The following is a 26,080-nucleotide window of genomic DNA, read 5'->3' on the forward strand; positions in this document are numbered from 1 at the left end:
TTTTCCATGTGAAGGCAATATTCAGAAGATGGCTCTTCCATATCTCTCCTCATAATTGCAATGCTTCTTCTTTTATGTCCTTTCCTGAAAGTATCTACATAGTCTTGAATTAGCTAATTCTGAATAGAGTTAAAACAAAAGTAGGATGTAATGTAGAAAAATGGCTAGCATGTGAAAATTTGGAAGAGGGTGGGGATAGAATGACTCTTGTATATCTGTGATATCCCAAACCATTAACCTGTTATTTAGTACTCCCCACCAGCCAATCAGGCAATTTATTAAAGACAATTTGTAACTCACCATGCAGAAATCCCCAAGAAACAGATTCAAACTGATGAATGCAGAGAAACCAGACCAAAACAAACAAGTCCAGAAAAAGCATAAATATATGCAGAGGTATTCCTCAGCTGGTGGGTGGAAACATCCATTTAATTTCCAGTTTCATACTAATTTTCACATCTCCAGGACACAGCTACACATAGCTGGACTCCCCTTAATGTATAATCTAAGACACCTTCTGACAAATCACTATCTAGGTCCATGATTTTAACAAATTGAGGGATGATAGCAAAGTATTTCCATTCAACTTCAATACTTAGTAAATCCTATTGTTTTACAGGTGCATCCTATTGTTGCAGACCTGCAGGATTTCAGACTGAAAATTATAGTTTTGAGCAAATTGTTGCCCCTCTTTGCTTGAGATAGAATTTGATTTCTCTGTCTTTCAGTATGTGAAAAGTGTAAAAGGATAAAGTCTACAATAAAGAAACATGTCTAATAAGCTCAGGCATAGATTTGTATCATCTCAAGTTCAATAATGTGTCCTGGGTTTCAGGTGTTCTGAATAAGCTATCAATCGTGGTCTGACTTGCCTTCCTCAAAAATCAACCAGAGCTGCATCATTAAATCCTGTGGAAGAAGCAATAATCCAGGAATTTGCAGAAAAAATCATTCTTGTTAGAGAGATCCAATTGAAATTTGGTAACCAGCAGTGGCAGTACAATTTGCATTCTGTTGAATATTCTACTTTGCCATGACCAAGATATGGAGGATGCAATATCTATGCTTGTTTATGGTGACATATACACATGAAGGGCTAGATCCATCAAAAGAATAAAAGATGCAATTTCATAAAATAATTATTGTTTTCTAAACTCGCATTTATCCACAGAAAGTATCTTTCATACGATAAGATATATGGTCCATAATAAAAATCTTAAAGAAACTGTACAGTCCACAGAAAAATGACCCTTCCATCCAATTGCAAGGTGAGCATTGTTTTATATACATTAGTGACTGTATTCTTAGCTTTTTACTGAGCTACTGAATGTTTGTGATTTTCTGTGCTGACTAATGTTCCGTGCTGCAGGATATTGGAGTCTAGCAGACCATGCAATTAGAATGCCAGGGCAATGGTAATATGCAATTTAGATATGAAATTTTGCATGAAGTAACAAACTGTGCGCTGCTTATGTTCCAGTGCAAAATCTATCAACTAGCTGAAGCATTAACTCCATGAGGCTTGATAAAACATAGTAAAAAAATACAAGGGGAACACAACAAAGTGCTACACCAGTAATATTATGTTGTTATCTAACAGTATCTCCTAATGAGAATGTAAAAATATAATTCCCTCTTAAAATGATTCAGTCATGTCTAACATTAGCTAATGACACAACCACAGACAGGCTTATGCTGTTCTTACCAAGTACTTTTCAAAAATTACCAGCTGAGAGAAGACAATCATGCTGTAACCATATACTATTTTCTCATGTTCATATATGTCCTCCTCTTGAATTCATACATATTATTGCCTCCAGTAAACTTTCCCAAGTGCACCAGACCAGAGTGAAACTCTTCTAGATTGCATCAGGATCCAGTAATCAAGCATGAAGCTGTTGATGTGATTCTCCAGAGAAACAGATTTTTTTCATTGGATACTGAATTGAGAGGCTAAGATTGCATTGAAGAAAGGTTAAATATTAAATTGAGTTCCCTCATTAAATTTCAGGTAGGAAAACAGGATTCATTAATGGCTCTGAGGCATTCAAAGACATGTATCCTTGTCCTCTTACTATACTGGCAATTTTGGCTCATCTTAAATGCTTAAATTAGATCCCATATTACATTATTGTTTAGAAATGTTAGTTCCACAGTTTACAGAAGTTAAGGATGGCTGGTACAGATTTTTTTTGCATATTAAAATTTAACTACATCATTTTGCATATATGACTTATAACAAAACTTTGTTAACAGTCATCAGGACAGTCTATCCATTTCCTTTATAATTAGTAAAAGAAAGTTTAGGCCGAAAACACAAGACAACCGGCATGGAAATTTATACAGATTTTTATAAAATCTGCTCGCTAATACTGAAGTTTTTGGTGGATGTAGTAGCAATAAAATGCAGCCTTTTTTTTTTTTTTAAGATATGATAAATATCCTTGGGACATACACTTTAAAAAAAACGCTTGTCAATAGCTGCAGAATTTAAAGTCAGTTTCTCTGGTCATCAGAGATAGATTTGAAAAGCCAGATGTCAAGGCAGGTGCCCCAGTCTATTTGATAGTAACTTAATGACCCTTGAAATCAGAAGCAGTATGTCAGCCCTAACAGCCCCCTTTGTAACAACTCCCGCTCTTCCTGGCTTCTAACTTTCTGTGTCTCTACTGCTTTTATTAAGATCATCAACTGAATGTGAGAATTATATTGTTTTTATGTTTAGATGAGATAGCATATCATGTTATATCATTTTAATGTTCACCATCTCTGGGTCTTCACATCTCTGAGGCTTCAGTTTTATGAGTGTTTTTTCAGATCCAGAAAAATTATGTTAGTGAACTCCAAATAAACCTTATTTTCTATTAAATGTAGCAGCAGTTGTGTTGTTTCTGTCTTTGGTTATTAACATTTTTCTCTTAGGGCATATTTGTATGGTCTTCTATTTTTTCTGCCGTATGAGATGCAGAGGAATCTTTGGAAGGCTAAAGAGAGAATACTAAAATTTCATTGCAGAGTGCTGGACCAAATGTCGACTTTGACTCTCAATACAGACTTGCAGGTGCAATTTGCCTTCTTAGCTTTTAGAACATCCATGTGGGTAAGACAATCATTCTCTTTTCAGGCTCCTTCAAGTGCCTCATCAGATGGTAAGAGTGTTTTATAGCCAGCATTTGAAAGACATGGCACAGACACTGCAGGGAATGAAAAGGAATTTAAAAACTGAGGCAGAGTTTTCTGAATGCTGTGCAGAGTCATCAGTTGCAGTCATGTTCTTTGCATATTCAAACACAGAATATCCCTGAATGTAGGATCACTGAATAAATCAGCCCTTAGTAGCAAAAGATAATCCTCAGCAAGTAAAAAAGTTTAACTGTTTGCTGGGTTTTAATCTACCTGAGCATTTATTTTTTGCACTTAGGTGATGATTACAGAAATTTGCCCAGCTTTAATATCAGCTGGATAAGTTTTCCTTGGTACATCTGTCACACTCATTATATTTTAGAAATTATCATAACATGAATGTTTAACCAAGTCTGTGAAATACTCAAAAACATCTGCCAAAACAAGCAATGTCTGCATCCCAGATGCAGGACCTTCAGACCCAGGTCTTCACACTAAATCAGATTTTGTGCACATTGCTACTGATGAGGTCAATGTCTTTTCCAGCCATGGCCACCCATTCTTATGCCTTTTATTGGATCAGGTTTAGGTATCTGCGCCTGTGATGATTCAGATCAACTTTCATTTTAAGTGTCTTTGGCCCATCTAAAGACAATTTTTACAAAGTGCTTATGGTTCCTTCCACTGGTTCATTAATCGACTGAATAAAATCAGCTGGTGTAAATGGATGAAATAGACCCAATTACCATAACATGCTTAGTACCATGATTTCCATTCCCTTGAAGAGAAGACCCCTGCCACTTGCTTGCCATTACATTGATTTTGAGAAAGAATTGCAATATAAAAACTAGGCTCCTACAAAGTAAGATGTGATAAAATGGTGGGGAATAACTGAAAGAAAAAACCCACAGTATTTTGAATGAAGTATTCTGGATACCCAGAGTATTCTGAGAATATTTAGAAGATAACCGTAAACTTGACATTTGTTCCCGTACTTTCCTACATATTCCTATATACCTTTATCTCTGAGAAATCTTTGTTGTAATTTAGAACAGGAAAAGATGCAAAATATCCTGGTGCATTTAAAAACCTGGCAGCTGGCATGTGGCATTAGCCTTCCTTCTGAGAGTATGCCTCTTTGGTGGCTGTGGGAGCACCCAGCTGGCAATTTTGGCTCATCTTAAATGCTTAAATTAGATCCCATAGTGGCACGGGGAGTGCCAGGCACACCTTGGGAACTGCCAGCACACATCCCAGCAGTCTCCCACGTGAGAAAACAGTTTATGTAAACATGTCTCTTGAAATCCTGTCATGTGGCAAATTCAATTGATTCCAAGTGGAGAATACACAAAGGGCTGATGCTGGGCAATCCAGATCCAAGTCAGTAATCCCAGTGGTACAGCCTCCAGGGGGAAGGGTCATGTGCAGCCTGAGCTCGGCAGCAAGGGCACATTGAGCTGTGCAACAGGGTTCAGACTTCAAAAACCTTACTCCACAGAAAATTCCTAAGTTACCTTTTATTCCACATCATTGCAGAAACACAGAAGTTTAATATATATTGAAATTCAATTTAAAAAATTATTATACATTAACATACTTGTTACTAGATTTAAAAGTGAGTCATTGTTCACACCCAGAACAGGGGAAAATGGTCTCATTTAAAGGTTTTAAAATTCGAGTGGGAGCATTTTAAAGTGGAAATAATCTCCTTCTTATATTTATAATACTTTCTCCTTCAACATTAGAACAAAATGAACATACTCCCATGATAGGTTTACACTTTGACAAGCTTCTTTTTCTGACCAGAACAGTCCATTTGAATTTTACCATTCATAGCTCTATTGTTATACTTTTAGCTACAGGATGAATCAAAATGACAATTATAGACTTCCTTTGCCATTGAAAGTTTATATAATTTTCCTTAAAGCCTCTTCAAAAGCAACAGGAGAAGAGTTTCATTAAGAAAATATTCCATGACAGACCAATATTTCTGCAAAGCAAGACTGAAAGCAAAGGGGACCATGAAAAAAGGTTTTTCTGCTACCACAACACCTCCCGCCGAGATTGTTTTCTATATGAAAGTACATTTCCATACTGGTTTCTTTCCTAGTGAAGGAATTTTTAGATTAATAACATTCTGCTTCCATAATGTGGCAAACAAATCAGGTTCCTGTCTAGGCCATATGTGACAGAAGTTTCTGGACAATTCTCTTTTTTGGCAATTTATAGAATTCAGTACATGTCCTCCTGGCTGCTGGCGGAAAAAGACAGAAGAGCCCACTCTGGTTCAGGCAGCTCATTTTGGAAACACTGGTTTCAGTTCTACTGCAAGTTCAATAATACATTATGTTTCAATCCTGTATCTTTTCAGCAGTAATAATACCAACCTCACTTTATAACACTGACCATAATAATGAAACCAGGTCTGGAGGCTGCTGCTGTAGAGAAACCAAGTGGCTCTCTGATCTCCATGAGACAGAATTTCCCAAGCCATATCTATTTTGGCAGGTACCTTAGGGTATAATTTATTGGTATGTGACAGATAAGAGGGGAAATTCTGGAGATTTATTCTCACTTACATACAGACAGAATTATAAGTGCTTCCTCCTTTGCCTGCCCTCTTCTGCTTCCTAATTCCTCTCCAAAGCCATATTTCATATACTGAAAAAAAAAAAAAATTACTTCAGTTAGCACTGTTCTTTAAAGAGTGTGTGATCAAGCCCCAGTGCAGTTTCCCAGAATTTCTGCACTGGCTTCACAAACTGACCCTTGATGAAAAACAGCAGCTGGGGGGAAAAAAAAATATTTAAAAAAAGAGCAACATAATTGTGTAGTTCTTCCAGGATTATGCTAGAAAAATAAAATTGGCAGAAAGAGGCTGATCTTGGGACCCACAGAGAATTTGTTCTGTGCCACAGCCACCAATGAGGCTTGTTCCTGTCACTAATGGGTCTATAATGAAGTGTCAGCTTTCAGCAAGGAGATGCATTTTTACAACTTTTACTGAAGCAAGGATGGCCATGCAGGATAGCATTACTGTTAGTTGTATTGCTCCTGAAAATCCTGACTTCTGTTTACATTTCCAGATAAAAGGACATGGAAAGGTTATTTGAAAGGTCTGTTTGTATTTACAGTGCTGTGCTTCCCTTCAAATTTGGTTAGGAGATTTTTGACCTTGAAGGTTTGGATTTAAGTGATATGCTTAAACGTGTATGGTATAAAGACAGGTGTCAGGAAATTAATTATGATGGAAACAACCACAGGAGTTAGAACTTGAGCATCCCTTTTCTGAAGTGTCTGCATCAACCTTTTCACACATTTGGCTCATGTCATGAAGCACAGTCCAAGAACTCTTAAAAATAATTTGGAAATTAGCACTTGTTAGGAAATATTCCCAAGAGGTAGTCTAGATGAAGCCACACACCTCTGAGACTGGAAGAGCTAAATGATGTACATATGGTCAAATGTGCCAGCTGGGCTCCATGCCAAGAACAGGTCCTGACACTCCATCCTATAGATGCAGCCAAAGGGAAGTACTAATACAATTAGTATTAGTAGTAATACTAGTTAGTATTAGTAATAGATAAAGCCAATCCATGTACACTCATCTGAAAACAAACACAATGATGTGAGTTAACAAAACTTTTCTTGAAAAAGTTTCAGATATAGGAAAATAATTGCATACACCACATATTTCTCAGAAACTTTTAGGTTGAAAAATATCTCTAAGGTTTTTGAGTCCAATTTTAGACCTATCACCACAACTATTTTAACAGGGATTTAAGTTCCCTACATTTCCACTTGAGTAATTGACCATCCAAACTTAGTTGTATTTGGCAATCCAAACTTAGTTGTGCCTGACAAATAATGAATTATGATTAATACTATGAGAGTTAACATTTCTCTGACAGTAATTAGAAACACCTATCCAAAATGAAAATACCTTCCCCAAGCTTCAGCTACCTCTTAAAGAGACCTTCATATGTGTTCTGGTTCAGCAGTATTCTGTATTTATCCAAGACAGGATGGCTATTGCTGCAAAATTTATGATTTTGCTACCTTGTAGTTTAAAAAGTTATCCTGAAAATGTGTTATAAGGATTTGAAAGAGAATTTTGGGCTGTCATGAAAAAAAATCAGTATAAGAGATTGTAATTTTTTCTATAATAAAGAGTAAACTTCTGAAATTAAAATAATTCTCGCTGCAACACACTGTAAACTTGTGATATTAAGAGAAAGAAATACAGACTTTTTACTTAGAAAAGTGTCTAGGAAACAGTCTAATTTTCCAGTCTAGAAAACAGGTCTGGTTAAAACTTTTTAAGTGGAACATTTAAGCCAACTATCTACTGTACAGCTTTTTTATATTATACACGTATTTTAAGCCAAATTTATAGGCTAAAGTTTAATTAAAAGAGGTTCCCAGCTTGGAATCCCCTAAACCTAATGGTTTGCTGTCATAAGGGGAAAGGACATGACTGTTGATCACTGAATGCCGCTGGCAGCTTTTCCTAACCGTGTTTCAGAAGCTGTAGGAGATTTTGAAGCAGTAAAATGAAGGAGTGTGCTCAGTTGGTGTCTCTCAAAGTATCCCATGACCATAATGGGACTCCAAAACCTCACTGCCTAATGTCTTAGCTTGCCAAGAGCTCTTCTCCAGCTCCTGGGTACCCTGAGGTCTTTTCAGCTCTGTCCCTCCCAAACATGCCACATATAATGTATGGTGTGTCCATCTCCTCTTTTAACCTTGCAGCCCAAACCCTCCCCACCTACAGAGGAATGTAATGTCACTGAAATTACTTTCTGGTCATGTCATGGCTGTACTCAGTAGTATATGTGAAAGGTTAAAGTCAGCATTAACTGGAGCAGTCTGTCCAGAGCCACTCAGTGTGACAAAATGCAGCAGGCTCAGGACCCATTTGATAATCTCAACAGTTTCTTTAGTAACAGTCAGTCAATAAAAAAACCCTGCATGATAAAAGCATTTAATCTTCATGTCATAGGAAAAATTAATATTCATGCAAGGTTTCAGTTTAAGTTCTATCTCTGTAGCAGCCCTCAGCAGCATGTCTCATTAGTCTCAGTGAGTATATTATCTTTCTTAATTAGAAACTCTTAAACTTTTTAGTCATGGGAATTCAAGGGTTGCAAAAGAAGAAATTTTGTGTAATTCATTTTAATTACAGATTTACACATTGGAATTGGAAATTGGAAGTAATAATCTTAGTCTAACATTAGCTAGGTAGTCATGTCTCAGATGTACTGTGCACCATTCAGGAAACATAAATAACATAAATATAAAATAAAAAATGCAGAGGGCAAGTGGAACTATAAGTTAAGAGTTTTCTGAAACATTTTAAAATCTTCCCCTCCATGTGCAAAGTTTTGTCAGGGAACTGAATACCTTACCTGTGAGGTCAAGAGGAGAAATGCTCCAAATACAGGGGATTCTGGGGAAATCTTGTAGTTCTTTAGTCAACAGCAAAATTCACACTGGCATCAGGCTGTTTGTGACCTTGTCCTGCTCAGGGCAGCAGAAGAAATTTGGCTCCTCCTAAGGGAAAGAGGTTTCCTCTTACCTTCCTTGCATTTACCCACCAGCTCCTACCCCCTGTAGCCTCCTAGCAAAAATGATGGATTTGGATATTTCAAAAAATGAAGGTGTTAATTTACATTTTGTAATTGTCTAATGTTGTGGCTTTTCTGTTGCGTTGTTGATATTAATATTAATATTAAATCTATTGTTCACTGGTTGCTGATTAAATGTTGTTAATAAATCAATAAACCATTTTGATTGTGAATTGGTTTAACCAGATGAACAGAGCAGTTTTCCCCAGCATTGTTATTGCCAAGTGTCATTAGGTTGCCACAGGACTGAGGCCACTTGTGTCTGTTTGCAGATCAGGTCCCCTGCAAAGAGGATCTTCCCAGCTTGCAGGGTAGTGGCCTCATTCTTGAATTCAACTACTTGGGCTTGTCAATATAATAAACCCCTTGTTGTCTGATGTTGAGAACTTCTCCCTAAATACAGGAAGACTATTTATTATTTTTTTCTTCCTAGTGATACTAAAAGCTTAATAATAATGTCAGCATGTTATACAGCAATGATGATTTTATTAAGACAGACAGAAATAATCAGTCTTTTTGACACATATAGTACAAGCAAAGAACTTCAATCCATCAGAGACTACAAAGGAAAAAACTATTTTGTGCTAAATTTACCTTAAACTTTGGTCCAGTTAATGTCTTTCATCAATTTCTATTGTCTTAGTTTAACAAATGGAATCATAAATAATGTAATCTACATCAACTGCACTTATTTGCAATTAGAATATTTTTTTTCTTCTCTGTTTTATGAATATTTAATAAACTGTGTAACCTTGATGGAAGGACTGCAATTTAGGAGGCCATAATGAAAATGCAGAAAGTGTTGCTTTGTGAGCTCAACTTCTGGTTCAAATTAACATCCAGAAAACCTTTCTGCACAATGCTCATCTCATCAAGTCTCAGATTTTCCTTATCTAGAAATTCATGGGCAAATTCAAGATATGTTTTCTACTTCAAAGGGATTGGGTGCTTTTTTAAAACTTCAATTGCTTATGGCCTAAAATTTTAGAGTACATATTTTAGGGTGTATGAAAAAAAAATTAAAAATTAAAAAGTTACTGCTAGAATATGTACTTAGGACCTGTGATGCCCAAAATAAACACTACATATACCAGTAGCTATGAAAACAATGATTCACTTGAAAAATTTATGCTTCTTGATAGTTAGGAAACACCAGTTCAATAGTTTTGTTCAATTTTCTTGTTTGCCACAGAAAATTTATTTTAAAATACAAGATCACAGAGGAATACTAACACACTGCTAAACTTTTACATTTACCAGTCATTTAAAATACAATAAAGAGAAACTGCAAGACTATTAAAAAAAATATTTATGGATAGGATATAAATATATAGGATAGGAAAGGATTCTTCTGGCTATAAGAAAAAACTTGTGACTGAGCAGTATTCAGTTAAACTAAGGTATAATTGTGAAATGTGTGAGATACAAGTTAATGTATGTGCATATGCTCAAAATTAGGTAGCAAAATTTCTAGCACAGGACCTAGATTCTGGTGTGGGAAACAAAAGAAAGCAAGCATTTGTTTTCTGACAGCATTTCTTTTATGTACTGTACCAATACCATTACAGCTGCAAACACTGGGGTGTAATTGTTGCTTCAAACGTAGCTGCTTCATTTGGAATTGGATTATTAAATTACTTGGTTGGTATTTGGTCATAAAATAGTTTTGAGCTTGCTGCCATTTCTTCTGTTATTATTATCAATGTTGACACAGGAAAATATTTATCTTTGCTAAGAAAATGGAAACTATCTTGTGGAATATGAACATTACTGCTTAATATATGGGTTTCAATGTCTTCGTAAGCAAGCTATTACTCTGTATTTCATTTTGGAGTCAAGACGAAATATAAACAGGAATAAGCTTATTTCCCTGAAGCTGGAGCTGTTTTTAAGAATGTTCTGACTGCAAAGATGGAAAAAATACTTAAAGTATTTGCACTGTAACCGTCTTCAATTAGTGTTTGACAAAAAAAAAGGGGGGTGGGGAGGAAAACAAATTGACATGATTGAGGGCTATTATATATTTTTCTTCCAAATACAAAATTTTTTATAAGGAAATAAATGATTATTCAAAGGACAAAGAGAAATAATACATCTCACAAAGCAATCACACACAGAAGGTGCTTTAAGAGAGGAAGAACAAGTTCTTAAAGCTCCAGTTGAAAACTCAAGAGCTGTGATTCACAGATCCTGGGTTACCTCTCCTTTTGACTTGGAGTCTGCAGACAGAGCTGCTGACTTACACTGCTGCTGCTGAAGGACGATGACACTGGGGAAGTCTCTGCTGCTGAGCATTTGAAAAAGGAATTTTTCCTTCTTTGTCCTGCTAACAAAATCAGACCACCAGGGGTGTTATAAGCAGATATTTCATCCAGCCTTCCTGTAGTTAAATGTGATATTGGCCCTACACACACAGAATTTACATTTCCAGTGAAATTTGGTATTCCATTAAAAATTCTGATAGGGTTATTAACTATTCATTTTATTTAAATGAAAAAAAGCTTTCAAAATAAACTGTCTTGAAAGAACAGGTTTTCTAATCTGCAAGTAGTATAAACAAGCCCCATTTTTTTTCACGGTTCAGTAAACCTATATATATCAGATATATAGCAGTCTATAAAAGACTAGTGCCTGAAAATTTTGTTTTTCATAAAACAGCATTTTAGCTGACTGATTACAGCTGGATTTTTTTCTTTTTTAAAAACTCTTATATTCTTATGAGCTGTAAATTGTCATTTTAAAAAAATTCCCTCTTGTGTCTGAGACTACGATACTTTTCAAGTAATCAGGTAAGGGTTTTTAGGTTAACTTCTTTTACTGGAAAAATTCTAAAGGAAAGAAAACAAATAAATACTTGCAACTTACTTCCTTAGAAGTTCTAGCCACATTCCAGTAACATATTGATTGACATAATTCAAGGAGTACTAGTAAAATCAGTACATGAGAAATTAATACTGTAGATAATTTAACTTAATGCTACAAACAGACAATATTCTTAGCTTTTGTTTCTGTTGTAATCTGGAAAAACTGACATTAGTATCAATGTATGTATGTATCAATGTATGTATGTTACAATGTATGTAACAATGAAGTTTCCTGGCCATGAAGTCACAAAATAGTTAAAAGCAATAGCTCTTTGACTTTTTAATAGTATCAGAATAATTTTGTATGTCTTCAAGACTAGTCAGAATGGTCATGTATAATATTATGGAATCACTAAGGTTGGAAAAGACCTCTGAGATCATCAAGTCCAACCACTGCCAGGTGCACCACTAAACCATGTTCTGAAGCCCAGCATGGCTGAAGCTCGCAGAGCCAGCTCAGTCTGAGCCGGCGTGGGCCAGCCCAGCATCATTCAGCTGCAGAGCTCAGAGAGAACAAGATGGACATCATGTCCCGAGCTGATTTCAGCTCCCCCTCAGCTGGGCTGCTGTGCCTGAGGGAGTCACTGCAGCCCCGGAGCTCCCTGACCCGCACAGACACAGCAGCCCAGGCAGGGCAGCTGGCTCCGCCTGTGCTGCGCCTCTGCAGCCCACGGCTCTCACCCCGGCACAGCACCGGCCAGCCTCCACCACCCCGCAGGATTCCCTGCTTTTCTCATCCCTGTGTGAGAAAAACCAGCAGGAGTGGCACTGATTCACTGATCTTTCCCAGGAGCTGATTGTGCTCTTGCAGCTGCCAACTCCTCAACAGCCCCCAGGAGCAGCAGTGACTTTACTGCTTCTGATGTGCTCTTTCCTGTGGGGCAGCAAATGCAATACCATTTTATCTAATATTCCCACTGAACACGGCAGTGTGATTCCCATTAGTTTCAACCAGTACCTTTGCACCACTGGACAGGCACACTTTGTGAGATGGCCATGGACCTATTAGACTAATTAGACTAGCCCATAGCTTTTTCCTTATATTTACAGTCTTTTGAAAACAAACTAGGACACACTGGTCTATGGTTACACTCAGGTCTCATCTTCATCCTCATCCAGATGGTTGGAATGGTCCAGGTTGTAGACTTGGGCACCAAAGCAAATTGCAAAGCTATGAGACATATCTGCCCAACTTATCTGACACAGCCTAAGTCTTGTGGCATTGCTTATTTCTGGACAAAAGCTTGAAACCTGCAGGTGAATAATAACTCTTGCTATTACAGGTTTCATGTATCATGGCCAATCTCTGCTATCTTTGGTCACTTCAGCACTAAGAGTGGATAGGATGCTGGACAGGTCAAGTAGACATTAATTAGGTAAGTTAAGAAAATCAGAAGTTTAATCTATACTTAGAAGTTGCAATTTTCTAAAACAAGTGCACTAAAGCAAGTGACTAGAACCTTAGGATGGCATAAAATTACAAGATTTACTTTGTAAGTTTTTGTAGGGCATGAACTGGAAACTGAGGCAAAAGCAGTACAGAGAGGATCAGCCAACAAAGTATGTCATGCTGACAGGGCTAATGCAATAACACTTTTCAAACTGTACAAACATTTGGAATAAAAATGTCCTATTCCAGTCCTGTAAGCACAGCGTATTTTGCTCTACAAGTATCTTGAGCTTTGATTTAGCAAAGCATTCAGCCATGTTCTTGCCTCTAAGCACACAGTTAAACTCTGCTTGCCACGTAGTAGATTTATTATGCTGCAGGTTTGGAAACGCTTGGCATTTGACACTGAAATAGAAAGCTTTCCTTTGCTCTTGAGAAGTCTATCATCGATCCATCAGTCAAGGCATTTTAACATTTTTGTCCTTGTTGGTTTGGTTTGGTTTGGCTTTTGTTTTTGAACTAATTTAGCAAGATGCACTTCTAGGGGTAAAATAACCTAGGTAGTAAAAATGAACAACTCTAACAAAATAAAGTTGATCGAATACCAAGGTTATGGCTTGGCAAAAATTATTTCAAACTGGTGAATGCAGTAGTCCTCTGCTTTGGCCTGTGCAGATGCTGCAGGTTGCCAGTGTGGTTCAAAGCCAGCAAAGGTTTTTATGCATAAACCTGGGGACCAAAGCAGAGGAGAAACCAGACATTTTCCAGGAGGCAAAATGTTTCCTGATCCTATAGTGTAAAGAGCAAGGAGGAACAGGAATAAAGAAAAATTAACACCATAACCTGAATAAGTCCTCAAAACTTACTCTGGGAAAAGAAGGAGGGATTTGGGGGCTAGTCTTTATTTAAAAGAGCCTGTAGTAGTGTACTCTGCTAAGATACTCTATTGATTAATTCACAGTGAGTTCAGACAGAAAGGGCCTTAGCATTTCTTTCCCTATTTACATTATAGAATCATCCAGAGGAATTGGCACAATTCTTAAGGTCCTGCATTTTTGGTTAAGTGTTTAGATCAAAAGCAATCATTTAAAGACCTCTGACTATGTTCCTGTTCCTTATCCTTCTCTGTCTCTGAACTGACTGCACAAAGCCTCTGCATTTAGGTTTATAATCAATAGATTTATATTTAAATCACTTTTGCCCTCCCTAGTCTCATTGCATTTTAATACTTTAAAACCATTAAATTGATCATGGTGGAATCTCTCATCATAAAATACTCATTACTTTAAATACATGTGTTTCATTTAGCATTTTAGAGCAATCTCCATCTGCTGATTTTTCAGTGGTATCTTTTTCATTATCGCCATGCCTTTCCCTGCAGCCTATTGTATAACCTTCCAGCATACTAGAACAAAAAATGCCCTTGGTTTTTATTTCACTCCCTTTATTGAAAATAGTTCCATTAATTGTCCAGATTGTCCTTCACAAAGCCTTTTTACTACAAATTATAAAGCACTACACTAATAAAATTAACATTACGAATAAATGCCACATTCTATGCCATACCATTACTCTGTTCATAAATCTGGTCTTCTTTTGAAAATCCATAAATCTCTTATTAAGCGTCACTGAAAATAATGGCAGGTCAGAATTCCATACTGTTTATTTGCCTTCTAAGATTTGCACTTTCTAAAATTTATTGAATCAAATATGATAAATAACACAGTTCAGTTGGGAAACTGATGCAAGACTTAAAAGTTGTAGTTGCCCTAGAATAAGCTGTCCTCTCTACTGAGACTCTCAATACCTAAAAACAGTTGATCAGGGCTCTGAGAAGTGGCACAGGTCACTAAGCAAGACATATTTAGCATAAGAAACTACAACCTGCAGTGGGTTTAATACTGTCTGTATTAAATTAGCAGATTAAATTTGAAGATACACTGCAGTTGCACACGATTCTTTTCTTTCCCTGTAGCTCTTCTCATTTTGAAGCACTAATCAAGTGGCAAACCCTTTCAAGCACTTTTGCACTAGCAGGGGGACTGTTTCATGTACCATAAACAGTATGCCTATCCCAAATTTAAACTTCTGGCCTGTTTCTTTGCTATTTTAAAGAGACATCATAACTGCAGGCATGCCTTTTCATTTTTAAGGGCTTTAACTTGAGTATGAAATTAATAGTTTGGGGAGTTTTAATCAGTTCAAAATAGAGTTGGGGGAATTAAATCATGTTCATAAATACTGACAGAGAAAGCATAGATTACACCAGAACTTGACCTTAGAATTAAAAATAAATCTGTGCCAAATGTCAGTGTGAAGATTGAATATAATCTAATTCAACCTTAATATGGTCAGCTGACCTGCCATTACCCCACGGGTAACAATTATGTGTTACAGACCAGGCAAGGAAACTTACTTGTTTTTTGCTTTCAAAAGAAAATTGTCCATTTATCACACTAAAAATTCTTTATGGTTTAAGCTTTCCAGCTAACTGAGGTTTTATCATGTTGAATCTGTCTAGACTATCCAAAGTGCTATTGCCAGCACAATCAACATGATTATTTTTCCTATTTATCCTGAAGTTATTTTTAAAATGTTTTCAGTAAGACGGGTCAATTATTTCTGGAACAACATCAGGGACTGCACTGTCTTCATGGTTCTCCCAGGCTCTCTGCAGTCCTGGAACTGAAGCAGAAATCTGAATGATGGCCCACTCATATTTTTGACAGATGCAATTCATTTGATACATTAACAAATATTTTGGGATTAGTAGTCTATTTAAGGCAGTTGCCATTAAATTGTCATAATTTATCTTTGAATGTCACACAGTGTTATCTACAGACTGGAAACATGTCCTGGCTTTGGAATTAAAGCTAAGATAACTACTAACCTTTTGACTCTATCTTTAGCCTAAGACTTCAAGACATTTTCACCATTAAATTGCCAGTTTATCTCCAGTGTTGCAGTGAGATGGGCAGTGTTGGAATGGGATTTCTTCTGCCTAATGTAGCCACTTGAATTTACTCACCTAGTGAGATCCAGTCATCTGGTTCTCTCTAAAACTACCACATAAAGTTCAGAAACCCCAGTGAACAATCAACTGCTTTCCAATGTGATTGTGCCCTCTGGCATGCCAAGTTGTCTTGTGGAGGTACCTGCCTAGCTTAGGCTGAACACCTGACTTTGAAGCACTGTTTTACATAAGGTGAATTGTTTTCCTAATGGAAAATGTCCTCCTGAACTTCAAATGCTACAGCTAAAAAGTTTGACTTAATAGAAAATCCTATAAAGATACTTGCACTTTCTGTGCTTCAATACCTCACTTTTCATTGTCTTTGCCTCAAACACAGGTACAGGTACAGGTTTGATGGACACCTCTGGTTTTTCTTCTGTGTGTGTGATTTAGTAGCTAACTAAAAGTCAATTTCATCACCTAAAGGATGGAGCTTACACAAAGCAAAATGTTGAAGCTCACAAGAAAGTAAAATACTGGCCTGACCATGAGATCTGATGAGCCCATGGAAATTCAAGCCTTTCATCCTATAAGACAGCAAAGGTTGGCAACACAGCACTATACATGCCTGCAATTTTGGTTTTTCTGTTAATATTCCACAAATAAACATTTTAAAATAATATCACTTCTCTTTATTTTCTCCTCTTACAAACAAACTTCTGATCATTTGACATGAGTCTATTTCAATCTGACCTCTGACTCAAATGCTTGTGAGTGTATGTGAAAAAAGAGCAGCTGTCCTAAAAGCATTATTTAGTATTTAACTAAGTCTTTATGAAAGACTGATCATTGCAGTACTAACAGGTATTTGAAACACAAATTAAAATACCTCCCAACTTCTACTCTTTGAACTTTTTCTTCTTTGCATCTTTAGCCAAAATTTTGGTAAGCTGTTTAGGGCTTTGTGTGGATCAAGTCACTAGAGGACAGCCCTGCTCCACATAGCTGTGTTTTGACACAAGAGCTAGCTTCTTTCACGTGCCAGGTAGCACATGGACAAACACCTTCCGAGCCCTCCATGTGTATAACCCCAGCAATGCAAACTGTGCCTGCCACCAGCCCTCAGTCCCATCTCTCATGCTGGAATGCCCAATGTGTTTGGTACAGTGTGCCTGCCCTTGTCCATCCCCTTCATCTTCACCCCTGGACTCTAAGAATGAAGCTGCCCCTGGGGTACCCTCCCTTCTTTGCTCATTGCAATGAGGATATGAGTCTGCAAGGGCCCTACAAGATTTTCTGGAACTCCTTTTCTTGCTATTCCCTCCTTTTTTCCTTCCTTTTCTTTGGGAAAACTGAGATGCAGAAGTTAGGCATAAATTAAATAAGTTTTTTCTACAGCAAACAAATCAATCAACCATTTACTGCCACCAAACATGTCAGCGTGGCACGTACAGCTTTTGTTAATGGTAGGGACAAATACAGCTGTTTGAGAATGGCTTTGCATCAGGCCTGGGGAATGCTAAGCAAAATAGCTACAGAGATAGAGGAAAAAAGAAACACCTGTGCTCTCTGGATGACCAGAAAAATATCCCAGATTACAGAATTCAAAGCAGTACCAATGAAGAGCCCAAGGGTCAAACAAAATGGAGTCTTCCCAGGCTTCTTTCTGGGAAAGGCCTTTAATAGTTGCACACAAATCCAAGGCTTTTTCAACAAAACTTGGACTGTACTCTCAAGATAGAGATCAACTGATAATGTGCAGGGAATGGAAAATAAGCACCTTTACTAACCAGAGCTTTCCTCTGTTTTTTATCAATTGGTATTCAGAGCTGTAGATCAGTTTAAGTATTGTAATTGAAATCATCATGGGATTATCTATCCAAAATATAAGCATGTAAGAGAGTCATTTTATGGGTGGGCATTTCCACATACTGAGAGAAGGCTCCCAGCAGAGTCTCTCCAGTTTATAGGGTGTCCATCTGACCCAAGACAGCTTTGCCTAAACACAGCTGAACAGTCAGACCCTGTGCCTTAGGTGTCATGCATCTCTGCCAGCCCTTAGAGGTCATTTTGGAAGGTGAACACATCTCAAACAGCAGCTGGCACCTAAATTTAAGCACCTTTCTTATTTAGAATGAGCAGGACAGGTTTCCAGTCTCCCTTGACAGTATTGGCTTGGTGTCCTCTGACCACTCAACCCCAGCTCACGTGCTAGCACTGAGACATAAATACCTGAAGCCAGATACATTATTCCAAAGCTAAATCCCACCCCAATATTAGAGCACATCAAAACCCAGTGTTCTGAGCAGAAGCTCATCTTAGATTCAGGTCAAGAGTAGCTGTGGCTCTTGAGTATTCTTGCTGCAATGCCCTTTTCATTTTGATTGAGTTTATCTGCCTCCATGGCCTGCCAGGAAGAGACCTGAGTTTTAGGGCCTGCACATGAACACCAGCAAGGACAGTGATATTTTTGCTGCTTTTCTAGCTTTCATAACATAGTACTTGAGAATCCAAGAGTCCCTTTTTACCAACATTTTTTTCAGAGGCTGCCTGAAAGGTAGCAGCTACTGATTTTATTCCATTTTGGAGAAAAGTGTGCAGCTCAGGGGTCATATTTTGAAGTAACACCATCACTGAAGACACACATAGCCCAAGTGAAATTTTTAAAGCACCTCAGACTCTAATTTCAGATGAAAAATTAGGCTCTTTTTGTATAAGTGCTTCTGAAAATGCCACTAGGGTCCTATTTGCTGATTCATTGCCTAACTTGCTTGTAAATTCTGCTACGGCTTGTTCAAGGTGACATACAACTTTTGAATTCGACTTTTCATCTTATTCTCTCCTCAGCTCACTTTGGTTTTGGTTTTTTCATCCCTAACCCCAAACCCAAACTCATTCCTGAGGTCCATCTGGCATGAATGCATCACAGTGTGATGAGGTCTGGATGATTTGCTGACCATTTTCTGTTTTCCTCTGTGTACAGCAAGACCCAAAAGGTTCTTCCTCACAGCCCTGCACTGACTTTGCATTTTTGCTCATAAAAATCTTCCCACAGTCTTAGTACTCTGCTATGGGTTATTTATATTTGAGTTAACCACTTAAACACATCCAGTGAAACAGGTACCACAACATTTCTAGGCAGATGCTGAACCACAGTTTCACCAGAAAGCTAAGGAAAAAAGCTTATTAATATCCAGCATAAATATTTCTTTCAAATACAAACAATTACTGTTTTCTTCTACCAGTAGGATACTTGGAAAATAATCTATCATTATTTCCTTTCTAACCACTTTTTCCACACATGGAAACAGTGAAGTCCTTTTTTTTTCTTCTAAGAAAATAAATCCATTTCCTCATAGCTTTAAGCTGATTTGAAAGTTGCTGCTATTTTACATATCCCTGATTTAAAATTTTGGGGGGGGGGGGGGGGGGAGGGAAAAAATGAACATATAATAGAAGATGGCACTAATGAATGAGAAACGGTTTAATCCACCAATTAGATACCAATTTCTGCCAGTTTATCTCAGGAGGCATTGGCCTGCTGCCTGTAAGCTACTTCTCAAAGACCTTGTATATCTTCGACAACATATACAGAATGATGAAGCTTTCAAAAAGAAAATATCTTCTGAATGTCAGAAAGGAATAATTTCCTCAGTATCCTGAACAATTTTACAAAGCTGTAAAGTAGAATACAGGAGAATTAGCTCATAGCTGTGCTGTGATTTCCCTAGCCAGTAAATTCAAGATCTATCTCTGCATTTTAAAAAGTTTTATAATAGGAAGGGAACTCCATAATTCATAATCCCTTTCTCTCCTTATATGAGTTTAAAATTCAGCTCCTCATCTTTTGTGAGGCAATTAAGCAACAGTGAAATCAAAATAAATTTTTTCATTATTTGTAAGAATTTTTGTATCCTTAGAAGCGTTATCTGAAAAACAAACAAAAGCGCTTGTGGGTTACAAATAGTTTAGAAAATATAATGCAATCCTCATACTCAAAAGACAAGTGATACACAATATAAATGACAAATGCCTGTTGAGAAGCTATTTAAGCTGGTGCAGCCAGCTTTAGACACCAACAAGACATTGCTGATGAAAAAAAGCACATCAAAAACTTGCTGGCTTGAAGGACTTGGAAGAGGGAGTAGAGATATGCTTCAGATAGTTTTTGCCACTGTATCAGTAACATTGATTTCTTTTTTTTTTTTTGGAACTGCACGTAAGACAAGGATCAGAAAAGAATATGTGGCTTCTGTGATGGAAATTATTTGTTTCATATTAACAGAGTGGCAACTGATTTTGCGGGAAAAAAAAAAGCAAAAAGGCAAAAGAATCACAAGACAAAACATGATTTTTTTTTTTTTTAAATGAAAACAACTTTCAGAGCAAAACATATGATCAAACAGGAAAATGAAAGTAAATTTCTGCCTTTTGAAAAGATAAAAATATATTTCCTGAGCAGCTGTGATCAATTCAGGCACACAGATATTGGTGAATAAAGGAATATATGTCATTACTTTGTGGAATGCAGTACTTTCAGGAATGATAGACCTTTTTAACAGATCTTGAAAAAAATATACATTATTATAGCATTTAATATTAGATATAATTTTCTCTTTCTTTATGTTGTCATAGAAGTTCTGTCTTAAAATGTATATTTTACCCAGTTTTCTTTAGGCTTAACAAAAGATTTGCCAACAATTATACTGAAGAAAGCTAAAAGGAACAGTTAATCTTCTGTAACACATGGGATCTCCCCAGTGGGTCTGCTACTGGGAAAATGCAACGCCACCAAAATAAAACAAATCATAATTACAAATTTGAGCAACAACACTTATTTTTTTCTGCATAAACTTCTTGTTTTTTCTGCACAACTACATCAAATACATTTTAGATTTTTAGGGTATTTCAAGGGGAAAGCAGAAAAGAGGAGTACCCAGTTTCCACTGGAAACAAACTTTATGTAAACCCTGTCTCCTAATGCTTCACCTTCCCTCCCCAATGAGAATTCAAATCTAGTTGCTTATCAATAATTAAATGCTACAACGTGGAACAGCAAGACCTGTTAAAGCCTGACATCATGTTGCTGCCATGTAGGAGGCATATAAAGGATTCCTTCTGATATGGCCCAAAAATGCTTTGAGATTTTTTGCAAGTACAAAGCTTTATTAATATTGAGCTGATGGGCAGTGTAGTCAGCATGTGGAACCTATAGAATATGGCCAAAACAAAGTTGAACCTGAAAAATGTGCTTCAGTTTATGTAAATTATATAGCTCCAACTCTAAAGAATTTACAAACTTATGTTAAATCCCACTTGTCAACCAGCTGATCCATAATGCTTAGCCATAATCTGTACGCTTCCTCTAAAGAGTAAAACATTGTCGTTGATGTGCAGGGAAAATGCACTAAGCAGTAAATAACACCTATTGTTTTCTTCTTACATATATCTAAATAAATAATAATATAAAAGTCTTTATTTTCTCCAGGATTTTCCATGCAAATGAAAGAAGGATATGCATTACTTGTGTTGTTGAGAACATCCAACAGTTCTGCAGTATGCCAGCAAAGCCCAGCTCATAAAGCTGATTCAGTGAGCATTAGTATTCATTAAAAGCAATAATGAAGTGATATAGCCCTGATTTAGAAGTCTGGCAGGAAGATGGTGGCAAGAGTCAAAGCTGGCCCCAAATGCCCTGTCTCAATCCTGACCCAAGCAGGTATGTGCACCAGCCCACAGCTCACTAGGTCCTGCTGTTAAGTCTGCTCCCCACAAAGAGCAACGGGGTCAGGGTGAGATCCACTTCCATCTTATTGCATTTTCACTGTGACACAAAGTTGTGGCTTGCCATGGACATGATGAGCTGCTTACTGGCACACTGGGGCCAAAGTTTTAAAGACTGGGGAATAAGATGCTGGTGAGCAGTGCTATGGAAAGGGACTTGGGGGTCCTGGCTGATACAAAGCTGAACATGAGCCAGCAGTGCCCTGGCAGCCAGGAGGGCCATCCCTGTCCTGGGGACATCAGGGACAGCATCGCCAGCCGGGCAAGGGAGGGATTGTCCTGCTCTGCTCTGCACTGGGGCAACCTCACCTCCAGTGCTGGGGCAGTTTTGGGTGCTACAATGTAAAAAGGACATTGAACTATTGCAAAGTGTCCAAGGAAGAGCAGCAAAGATGGTGAAGGGCCTGAGGGGAATCCGTGTGAGGAGTGGCTGAGGTCACTTGGTCTGTTCAGCCTGGAGGAGATGAGGCCAACCTCACTGCAGGTCCAGCTCCTTGTGAGGGGAAGAGAGGGACAGGCACTGAACTCTGTGACAGTGACAGTGACAGGACATGAGGGAATGGTCTGAAGTGTCAGAGGAGGTATTAGAAAAATATTTTTCACCTGGGCACTGGAACATCTCCCCAGGGAAGTGGCCCAGCACCCGCCTGACAGAGCTCCAGGAGCATTTGGACAACACTCTCAAGCACATGGTGTGACTCGTGGGGTGGTGCTGTGCAGGGCTGGGTGCTGGACTGGATGACCCTTGTGGGTGCATTCTGAATTGGCATAAGGTGTGGGTCCTTGACTCTCAGTACACAAGGTTCAGCCTTGAGCTGGGCACAGAATCTCTTTATTACACAACAGGGGATATTTGTAGGCCTAAGATATTGTTAAATCACCTTTTTCCCATTAAAGACTCTTAGATGGCAAGTTGGAAGTCATTTTGCTCCCAGGGCATCCTGAATTTCTGCAGCAAGGTTTATAGGAATAGCTGGGCCATCAGTGACACGAAAGCTCTGCCTTGAAATTAAGTCACAGGTTCCAGTCTCAGCCCTAGCACGTTTGTTTATTTTATTCACTGGCTGCTAAATATTTAATATATAAACACTACTCAGGACAAGAACAGGAATACACAACTTACCCTTTTTAGGCAAGTTTCCTCATAACATTATTGAAGACTTTTGCTATTCTTGTGTTTTCTGGCTGTTTTCAGTGGGTCTTCATTTCTTTGTTGCACAAAAGAGGAAATGTCTCACAGATGGCAAGATCATCTCTAGTTTGGATAGTATCCTGATTAATAATTTTGAACTTCTTCAGCATTAAGATCTTTGTGTGAGGGTGTTGACTGTCCCCAGGGTGAATTACCCCTAACACCAGGTGAACCACAAATTAAGTGATTTCTCTTTCCTGTTAATTGATAAAGTAGTCTGAAGTAGGTGATGCTTTTTTGCTCATTTTCACAGATATACCACAGGTGTATTTGAATGCCTTTGATTGAGTTTTTCAAGAAACTAGATAGCAAAGCAAAACAAAAGATCTCTGAGCTTAAACTCAGGTAAGACACAGAGATGAAGGAAGGACCATTTGGTGGGATAAACTTGAGATACCTTTGCAACTACATCAGCATTTGCAGACCTGAGGATTTCTGATTTTTCCTCCTCAGCTGGCATCCTAAATTCCAACTTAATTTTAAAAATTCAGTTGAGAAGTCTTCAGTGATCCCATGTTCCTCTGCCTCAGTTTTCTTGTTGCCTACAGCTAGTACAGCTAGCACCATTTCCCTGCTTCTGGGTAAAGGTTTAAGAACAACTACTGAAAATTTGGTAACTTCTTTTGTGTTAAACATTTCTTTGGGTGCAATTTTATTTAAGATTGCTGGAATTTGACTGTTGCTGCTGTTAAGTTAGATCAGTATCAGCATAGACGCCCAATGGGAAACTGGGTATGAAGTTTACACTCAACCAGGAGAAAAGAATAATTGAAAATGAAGAAAAGAACAAAGAATAAGAGATAAAAGTGAAGGAACAAGTGGGACAGTTTTGTCCTTCTGAGACCTAGAAGCTTGTATCCACAGCAATAACTTATTATTGCAATGCTTGATTTTATTAGATGGTAAAAATTATTTTCCTGCAAAACAGAACTTTTCATGGTATTGCTTCAAGTGAGATCCTTAATTTCAGTTGGAAATGTAAACACTTATTCCAGTGATTGCATTGGAATGACAAATTGAAAGAAAAATGAGATGTAAAAACACAAAGAGTGTGTTAAGAATGCTCAGTTGAACAGAGAAAACAAGGTAGCATCCCTCCAGGAAAGATCACCTGACCAGTATCTCAGTCCTTACTAGATGGCAAGATGCCAAAAGGGTCTGAAAGCAAATTTTTCCAATTCATTCCATCTGGGTGATAAAACTACAGCCTGCATAGAAAACATTTTTTACTAGTGTTCATTAAAGGATTTGAAATTAAGAATAAGGCTTTGGTGTTGCATTTAAAACAAACTTGAGAAATGTTTCCCATATGGTAAGCAAGTTGAAAGAATTGTGCTTTGAAGAAAAAAAAAATCCCTTCTAAACTAAACCAGACCTGTACAGTCCTGTTCTCACCTGAGGTTAGAGGAATATTTTCTGTCCTTCTCTGAGATAGATTACTTCTAGGACTCTTTCCCCATTTTAAGTAAGGAAGCCTAGAAGACAGTCCATCTGATTTAAGCTATTTTACTGGGAATTTTTGCCATTTTTTGAGCATGTTCCAAGTAGCAGTTGAGATATAAATAGCAGAATAAACAAACAGCTGCGCAAGCAAAGTTGAAAAGTCAGAGACCAACAAGATTATCAGTTGTTTCAGCAGTACTTTCAGACTGCTAACATACCAAATGTGATATCATATGACAAACAAATTCTTTATTGCCAGCAGCTAGATTTGGCATTTCTTCATTCCCTACTTACTTATTCTGAAGACTTTCTTTCCCATATTTTCATCCTGAAAATTATATTAAAACCACTGACAGTGAAAATCCCATGGTTTTGGTTAAAAAAATCCTGGCTTATACTTTGCATTTCACTTGCTTTGTGGTATATTTATAAGTAGAAGAGCAGTTATATGTTGAGAAATGAAAGTCCAGAGGTAAAACAAAATGTTCCCTCCCTTCCAAATCTACCTTTATTTAAGTAGTGGGAAGATGTCTTTTATCCAATATTTGTGTGGAAATACTGTTTATGATAAAATAATGAGCAGGCACAAAATTCTCTGTATCCCATATTTGATTATGACTACTACTCATTTGGCATTTCTTCCTGACTATAAACACTAAGAAACAGACAATCCTGCATAATGAAACAGACAGAGTAACGAGAATGCCAGTCTTTTAATGCTCCCTACAAATGCAAATAAGTTCAAATGTATTTACTGATTGCTGAAGAGCTACCTGTCTTCACTGAGTTTCAATCTGAGTTTATGTCCTCTAGTTTACAGGATTTTTTTTTCATTAAACTGAATCAAAGCCTTTTGTTGTTTAATGGGCTATAGTGTATGTGACCAAAATGTTTAGATCTGTTAACATTTTCCAGAGCTCTGGTGCAGGAGATGATTTATGATTCTTACTAACAAGGACCAAAGTCTCTGCTGAAAGTACTGTGAAGAATCACATTCACTTTAATGTCTTGAAATTAAGCATAAAATTGAGCTTCTTTCATTTATTTTACTGCCAGTTTCAATAGTGTAGTAGCAGCATTTGAATGCATTGCATTGGTGTTCAGTCATTAATGTGCAAAGGAAGTTAAAGTGTATTTTAGAGACTCGTTGCCCAAAAGTAATTTTTAAGCTGCTTTGAAATTCTTCATGTTTTGACATTATTTATGTATTTTGACTTATTTATTTCGGTGGGAATGGACATTTGCCCTTTAAATGTGCCAGTTCTTTTTAGAATCCCAGTAGTTCATTTTCTAACTTGGGTGTAAGTCTCCTCAGATTCAGGTTCTCATGTTGGCATTGAAGTGCTCTTTCACTGTTGTTTTCTTGAGTGATGGTGGCATTTGTGAATCCTGTAAGCATGATTGTAGTTTGAAATTGGAGAGAGTTAATCTAGGAACACTTACTCTGCTACCATTAAACCACAGTCTCATGGGATGAGCTGAGAGGAAAGTACAGGATGCCCAAAACATTTACTATATTGGACAAGAAATTGGAGCCCTTTGAGCTCTTTCCAAGTACTTGTGATGTTTGACCTGTCCATTAGTCATATTTGGTCTATGATCTCCAGAGTATCTTTTATAGGAGGTGAGCTAATAGCCAAAGAAGATGGATAGTCAGCTAAAACACTTAAAGGGATACAGCCTATCAAAACAAGATGGAGTTTC

Source organism: Lonchura striata, chromosome 3 (assembly GCF_050655825.1).
Source record: "Lonchura striata isolate lonStrDom1 chromosome 3, ASM5065582v1, whole genome shotgun sequence".
In the NCBI taxonomy this organism is placed as follows: Eukaryota; Metazoa; Chordata; class Aves; order Passeriformes; family Estrildidae; genus Lonchura; species Lonchura striata.